Genomic DNA, 7,979 nt, shown 5'->3' with positions numbered 1-7,979 from the left:
GTCTAGCCTTGCTCACCATACTCCGGCACCCCGCGTGGCACAGGTGACGCATACACCGGCCTCGCCTCCTCCTCCCTCTTATTGCTTGTGACCACTCGGAACTCAGATCGGCTCCTCCGAGGGGTTACCTCTTAATATTGCCGGATACATGCAAACGAATTTCTCGACGATGGCAGACGATACTTTCAGTACTGTATCCTGCCAAGTGCCAACAATAGTAGTATGTGGTACTGCAGAAATGGAAACACATCCTTAATTATGCTGTTTTGTTTTTCTTGCGGGTGACAGGCTATGCTATACATCGTGCTAGTTGACTTCATATTTCTCGCTAACAATAATTTGTTCTCTATGTTTTGCTTCAGCTCAGTGTCCCAGATCGTGTTAGTTCTGCATGTGTCTTCTTTTTTTACTGAAACTAGCAGTAACAACAGTGCAATATAGTGTTGTTTGGAAAATTTCAGTAGAAAAAATGGTTCCGTTAAGAGAGTGTTGTCGTGAAATAGAGCCCCAATTCATTTGAAAACTTACTGAAGTCCCTAGCTGTTCTTCATATTTCTGTTCATCAAAGCACGAACCAGCTTAATAGCTGTTATCTTCTTTTTTTTTTCTCTTATTATTACTATAGCTAACTATACTCTGAAAAGAAGTCGCTGATAGCTTTGCTACAAAGAAGATAGCAAACTAACGACCTCTTCCAGATAATTAAAGGCCCTTAGCACATGCCAGCTCTTTGCCCTATATTTGAAAGATTAAGAAAGCGGTATAAATAATATGTAGAATATCATAGGCTTTAGTTATGTACTATATTCTCTTAACCATCTGTTACACAACCTATCTTCCATATCCATTGCGCATCTGCATGGGAAATCAAGAGTCAGCTATTGGGGAGCACATTCAGCTTCCTCCAATCAAAGCAGCTGATACCTTTGACCACTGTTGCCCTTTCACCAAATTATGGTGATCAATCTATCTAATTCTTTGATTTTATATTTCTATTGCAAAGATTTCCAGTAGGCTATATAAGGGAAAATTTGCGCAGCTTCTCAGTTATTGATTTTTTTTTGATACACTAGCTAAACTCAACAGTTCATGTTCTTTCTTATATGTACATAATCTTGTAATGTTATCTTTTGTGACAATGGTCAAAACAGGTTTGATTATTTTATGATTGTTGTATGTAGGCAATGGTAAGGAAAGAGGCGAACTGTTATTGAAGATTTGTCTTTGGTGTCTCTATAGTTTAGTGAGCAGAGTAATTAGAATTTAGGGTTGGATTGGACCCATGAAGGTGCTGCATATTGATTTATACGAAGATTACTCAACCTCTGTGTTTGTGTATCTTAGAATCCAGGACCCGGACTGTTAGAACTCAGAACTTGAATTTAGCAGGTTTCACAAGCAATTCAAAAAGCAGAGGGAGAGTGGTCTGAGTGTGTGATGCATGTGGTGCTTCTGACACTGCAGGAAGTAGTGATCCAGCAACAGAGCAAAGTCGGTTGGTACTGCAGCTACCCACGTGGAAGTAGAATCACAAGAGAGTGATCCTGGTTCTTGTTAAATCTGGTGTCGTGGGTAAATACGGGATTGCTGCTGACCCTAGGGACACTGAAATGGCTGATGAGCCTAGAGATCCAGTGCTTCATGCCCCCACAGAGCTAGAAAACCTGAAAACTTTTGAATGTGAAGGAAATCAACCTGAGGATGCTTTAGACCTGCAAAACAGGTCAAAGGGTATTAGAGGAGTAGAAGCCAATTATGCTTTGAAGCTTGCGAACAATCCTCCAAAGAGATCTAAGTTGGATGAACACAAAGTAGCAATGCTTGGTAAAAAGCGAGCCAGACAAACTGTGATAATTAATGACGAGGATGCAAAGCAAGCTGGTATAATGACAATATCAACACCCAGGAGACAATCTCGTGGGGCTGGTGAAGTAGCTGCAGGAACACAGAACCAGCTGGCCATCAGGGACCAGAGGCAAACTGAAATGATGGGTCCAGAACGAAGTAATTCTGCCACCCCAAGGGATAGAAATGCAGATTCCAGTGTTGATGTTGAATTGGCATCTCCGAACTGGTCAAAGAAAATGAATGCTGAAATACCCCCCTCAGATGGGAACCAACAATCTGTACCAAGGCAGGCCACTTTGAGGCAAACCATGGATTCCAAGCAGTTCAAGGGCCGACCAGTCTCTTCTCAGAGAGCAGATGTAACAGGGCAGAACATGGCAGATCAGAAACGAGCCCACAAGAGGTCTCTTGTTTCCAAGAAAGAAGCTTCAGCAAATAATACACAATATCATGACACATCTGTTGAACGACTTCTACAGGAAGTGACAAGTGATAAGTTCTGGCATAATCCAGGTTAGTTCTCCTAAATTACCCATGTTTCTTTTGGATCTTTTTAGTTTAATTAACACAGTTGAATACAGTTGCTTAATCTGGAAAATTATATGCTGTGTGATGAGAATGAATTATGTATGATGTGCTTGCTTAATCTGAACAATTATACAGCTCACTGCTTTGTGTATGTATTCAAGGTTGTTATAGTTTGCTCAATGTATGTTTTTTTTTTGTGTGTTCTCATGTTTGATACTCTGGCACTTTTTCTTTTGCGTCTTCACTATTTCATTACTGATGGAAAGACTACTTTTGCACGTGTGCCTGTAATTTAACAAAGCACATTTTATCCAAGCAGAGGAGTCGGAACTTCAATCTGTTCCTGGAAGCTTTGAATCTGCTGAGGAGTACATTAGAGTTTTTGAGCCTTTGCTTTTTGAGGAATGCAGAGCTCAGCTACACAGTTCTTATGAGGAATCTCTTGAGGCTGTCTCAAGGGATGCACATGTAATGGTGCGCGTTAGAACTGTGGATAGGCGTGAAAGAGGTATATCTTCCACTTTTTTATTCATGGCATGTTCTGTAGTATGCACTCTCGTTTCTTGATGCAATCATCACCTGACCAAATCATGATTAATGTGTCCAGGGTGGTATGATGTTCTTGTTCTACCAGCACATGAATATAAATGGACTTTTAAAGAAGGAGAAGTTGCAGTTTTGTCATTCCCTCGGCCTGATTCAGGTGGCTCCACTGTATTTCTCTTTTAGTAGTTTATTAAGTGAGCAGATATTTTACTCTCGAGAAAGTGTTTTGGCAACTCCGCTTATTTACCCATTTCATTGTTTTTAGCTGCACAGTCAAGTAATTCTAATAGGAAGACTGTTGGTTCAAATGAAGATGCCGAGTCAGAGTGTGGACGGCTTGTTGGTAGAGTCCGGCGCCATATGCCTAATGATACACGTGATCCCATTGGAGCAATTATCCGTTTTTATGCTGGGAACCCGTCTGATTCTAGCTGGTAATCTGATGTTTCCGATAGCACTGTTTATTTGTTTCTTAGCTGGCTAACCACATGTTGGATGCATTTGAACTAGTGTTTGTTGAACTTGGTTTTGTTGGAGCCTTGCTGTTAGTTCTTTGCAAATGGATTTATCATTGTGAATGCTCATTCTTTAAATTGACCACTCTGAAAGTTAATACTATCTCCGATGTTGTTTGCTCACTAAGACTTCGCTCTGCTCTCGTCATACATGCATATAGTATCCACAATAAATGAGATTTTCTGTAAGATAGATTTATTGTTTTATTCTTAGGCATAGTTTTTTTTTTGTACCAAGGGTTACTTGTAAAAAATGCAGATTTTTCACTCACTGTTAAATTGAACTCTTGGACATGCATGCAACATCTACTCTGCAACTCATTGTAGCTTCATATATCATACCTGATGCTGACAACCATAGCAGCCTATTGCCCTATGGATGGATTTAAGCTACACCGCAGCTAAACGTCACTCATCTGAACATGCTTTATCATAAGGTTCATGGGCATATTTGTTTTGGGGTTTTAGCTGCTAGGTTGATAAGTTCAACTCATATTCTTTGCTAATTTTGCTTGATGTTAGGAACACTATAACTTGACCGTTTATCTATTGTTTATACATTTGTTAACTGAATCCTGTATGTTCAGTCGTCTTATTATTCTTTTTGTGTTGTATTTGCGACAGTGAGATTAATGTTCTGGGGAAACTCCAACCTCAAAGCACCTGGTATCTAACTGGTCTCGGTTCTCTCGCAACAACACAAAGGGAGTATATTGCGTTGCACGCATTCCGCCGTCTTAATGTGCAGGTGATATACAGTTATACTTAGTTAAATGCTATCTGGATTTCTTGGTTAATATTTTTTCAGTTGGTTTTGATCGAAATCTTTCCATTAGATGCAAAATGCAATTCTTCAGCCGAGTCCAGAGCACTTCCCCAAGTACCAAGAGCAGCCACCTGCTATGCCTGACTGCTTCACTCCAAATTTTTCTTGTCATCTCCATCATACATTCAATGGGCCTCAGCTATCAGCAATCCATTGGGCTGCAATGCATACAGCTGCTGGCACAGGCAATGGAGTAGTGAAGAAACAAGAACCTTGGCCTTTCACATTGGTACAAGGTCCTCCAGGAACAGGGAAAACTCATACTGTTTGGGGAATGCTAAATGTTATTCATCTTGTTCAGTATCAACATTACTATGCTGCTCTGCTAAAAAAACTTGCTCCTGAAAGTTATGAGCAAGTTGGTGGTAGTGCTAGCAGCACCTCAGAAGCTGTTGCTGCGGGCTCAATGGATGAAGTTTTGCAGAGCATGAATCAAAACCTGTTTCGCACTCTTCCCAAGCTTTGCCCCAAACCGCGGATGCTTGTTTGTGCCCCATCAAATGCTGCAACAGATGAGCTGCTTGCTCGTGTTCTAGATCGTGGTTTCATAGATGGTGAGATGAGGGTCTACCGCCCTGACGTTGCCCGTGTTGGAGTTGATTCACAGTCCCGTGCTGCACAAGCTGTTTCAGTTGAGCGACGGACGGAACAGCTTTTAATGAAGGGACGTGAGGAAGTAATTGGGTGGCTGCATCAACTAAAAGTCCGTGAACAACAATTATCACAAGAGATAGCACTTCTGCAGAGGGAACTTAATATGGTTGCAGAGGCTGGTAGATCTCAGGGTTCGTTTGGAGTAGATCCAGACATGCTTGCTCAAAGGGATCGTAACCGTGATATACTGCTTCAGAAACTTGCTGCTTCTGTGGAAAGCAGGGATAAAGTACTGGTTGAGATGTCACGCCTGTTGATATTAGAAAGCAGGTTCCGTGTTGGCAGAAACTTCAATCTGGAAGATGCTAGGGCTAGTTTGGAAGCTAGTTTTGCCAGTGAAGCGGAAATTGTTTTTACTACAGTATCAAGCAGTGGTCGCAAGTTATTTTCTGCCCTTAATCATGGCTTTGATATGGTTGTTATCGATGAGGCTGCTCAGGCCAGTGAAGTAGGAGTCCTCCCTCCACTTTCACTTGGTGCAGCTAGATGTGTCTTGGTTGGTGATCCACAACAGCTCCCTGCCACTGTTATTAGCAAAGCAGCTGGAACTTTACTCTACAGCAGGAGTCTTTTTGAGAGGTTTCAGCAAGCTGGTTGCCCTACCATTTTGCTGTCAGTGCAATATCGGATGCATCCCCAGATCCGTGAATTTCCATCAAGATACTTCTACCAAGGCCGCCTTACAGATAGTGAAAGTGTCGCCAACTTGCGCGATGAGGCATTCTATAGAGATGCATTAATGGCACCTTACATTTTCTATGACATCTCGCATGGGCGTGAGTCCCATAGAGGTGGGTCATCTTCATACCAGAATGTCCATGAAGCACAGTTTGCATTGTGTTTGTATGAGCATCTTCAGAAGTTCCTGAGAGCTAATGGTGGCAAGAAAGCATCTGTTGGTATAATCACTCCTTATAAGTTGCAGTTGAAGTGTCTTCAGCGGGAATTTGCGGAGGTTATGAATACCGAGGAAGGGAAAGATATCTACATAAACACAGTTGATGCTTTTCAAGGCCAGGAGCGTGATGTGATTATTATGTCATGTGTCCGTGCCTCAAACCACGGTGTTGGTTTTGTTGCAGATATACGCCGTATGAATGTCGCTCTTACTCGAGCTAGGAGAGCTCTATGGGTATCCCCTCCATCCTCCTTCAAAAATATGCATAAAGAGCAATGTACTAGTGTTGTTTTGCTGCTAGTTTTGTGCCATTGTACTAATATATCTTTGTTGTTTTCTAGGTTATTGGTAATGCCAATGCCCTCATGCAGTCAGAGGATTGGGCGGCACTGGTAGCAGATGCAAAGGCGAGAAAATGTTTCATGGACTTGAGTAGCATCCCGAGTGACTTCCTAGCTATGAACAAATTTTCAAACGCCCGGGGCCTGAATTCTTCAAGCAGCACAAGGTACATGAGGACTAGTGGACCGAGACCGAGGCATTTCGACATGCTTCCGGCACCCAGGATGGGTATGACGGCCGGTGAGGATGGCCATCCCAACTCTGTTGCGAGAAATGGTAGTTACCGGAATCTGTCCAATGATGTGGGGCATCCTGGTGATAGGTCTAGAGATAATTTGCAGTTTGGGAGGATCAGGGGGCCGAATCCATCCAATGATCCGAGGAGACAAGCCTAAGGAGAACAAATTGGTGTCTGCAGTTTTTTGCGTGGAGTGGTGCAGCATGGAAGAAGGATGATGAAGCAGGATGTTGCCTGTTGCTACTAATCGGATGCTGTCGTATTGGGACATGGGCTATGGGCTCTTGATTTTGTCTGGCTGCTGAACAGATGGCTGCCTCAGGCCCTCGGCGTTGTGGAACCGTGCAGGACGGGGTTACATGGACCATATTTGAACAAGGCTGTCAGCTGGACAGATGTTGCCTGGCATTGCTTTAGTCTGCTTTCTATAGATTTATGTATTGTATACGCGAGCGGGCATTTTCATTTTAAAACCTGATCTATAGCAGGTAAATCTGGGCTAGGTCATTTTGAAACGCTATGACGGGTTAGGGCTAAAGGTTTGCGACCAGATATGCCATGTATGACTGGTTTGCTGTTGTAGACCGCCTGCATAAATTCTGTCTGTGTGTATGTACATACAGAAATCCGCATGTAGAACAAGTCCATAATCTGGTTCGATTATTCTGTTTGGCATGGCCGACCTTGGATCTGCGTCGGTCGATGCTTCTGTGCTTGCACTGTCTTAATATTGTTGTACCCCGTCCGTAAACAAATATTCCCTCCGTATAAGAAATATAAGAGCGTTTAGATCACTACTCCAGTGATCTGAGTAGTGATCTAAACGGTCTTATATTTCTTTACAGAGAGGGTATAAAATATATAACGTTTTAAATCATTAAATGTCTTGTATTTGTTTACATAGGAAGTACCAGTGTGTTTATCAACGGGGATAATCACAAGTGTACCTAGCTGCAGGCAGGAGAGTCCGTCCGCAGCCTTCCTCTGGTGGCTCTCCTCTGCCGGCGACCCTGGTCGTCGGTGATGAGGAGGGTTCGCCGGATCTATACGCGTGGATCGTGTAGTTTTAGGATTGTCTTGGCTTCAAAAGTGGCGATCGCGCCGTTGAATACAGAAGTTTCAGATCTCTTCCCGACGAGGCAATTGGTTTTATGATTGGGGTTGGATTTGAAACTAGTCCGTTCAAGCAAGGGTGGCGTGGTGGCAGCGCCATCCTTGTGGTGGACCTGTGTCCTCAGGCTCCACCGTTGCGATGTGCTCCAGCGCCGGCGTGTAGCTTGGGAGGTAGTTTAGGAGCAGATGCAGATTGTGGTCTGCATCGGCGACATATGGAAGATGATGAATCGTGTGATGAGCTCGTGGTTCGTGGTTGGCTTGATGGTTTCCTCCTTTGACGTCTTAGTCATGCTGGTGTGCCAGATCTGGAGTTCGATGGCGCATCCCGGGTGTTGCCCTGATCTGATCCGTTCAACAACAATGGCTTCACATTTCTTGAGTCACCTTGGAGGTCTGCAAAGCTGCATATTAGTGATAGTCGCGTCGAGTTCGGCTCAGGAGGTGATCCGTCATTTTTTTACTTTGGTG

The 7,979-nt window shown here is 43.3% G+C and overlaps 1 pseudogene across 1 annotated transcript; it reads left to right on the top strand.

The window, feature by feature from the left end:
• The first annotated feature begins 859 nt into the window (after positions 1 to 859).
• On the top strand, positions 860 to 7,123 carry LOC123090058 (probable helicase DDB_G0274399; annotated as a pseudogene). Its single transcript, XR_006442424.1, has 8 exons — positions 860 to 957; positions 1,480 to 2,361; positions 2,696 to 2,884; positions 2,984 to 3,079; positions 3,188 to 3,356; positions 4,062 to 4,185; positions 4,274 to 6,049; positions 6,157 to 7,123. The product of XR_006442424.1 is annotated as a probable helicase DDB_G0274399 (transcript).
• Positions 7,124 to 7,979: the final 856 nt, after the last annotated feature.

This window comes from Triticum aestivum, chromosome 4B (assembly GCF_018294505.1).
Source record: "Triticum aestivum cultivar Chinese Spring chromosome 4B, IWGSC CS RefSeq v2.1, whole genome shotgun sequence".
In the NCBI taxonomy this organism is placed as follows: domain Eukaryota; kingdom Viridiplantae; phylum Streptophyta; class Magnoliopsida; order Poales; family Poaceae; genus Triticum; species Triticum aestivum.
Note: the sequence above shows the minus strand (reverse complement) of the source record. Positions and strands in the feature narration are given on the sequence as shown.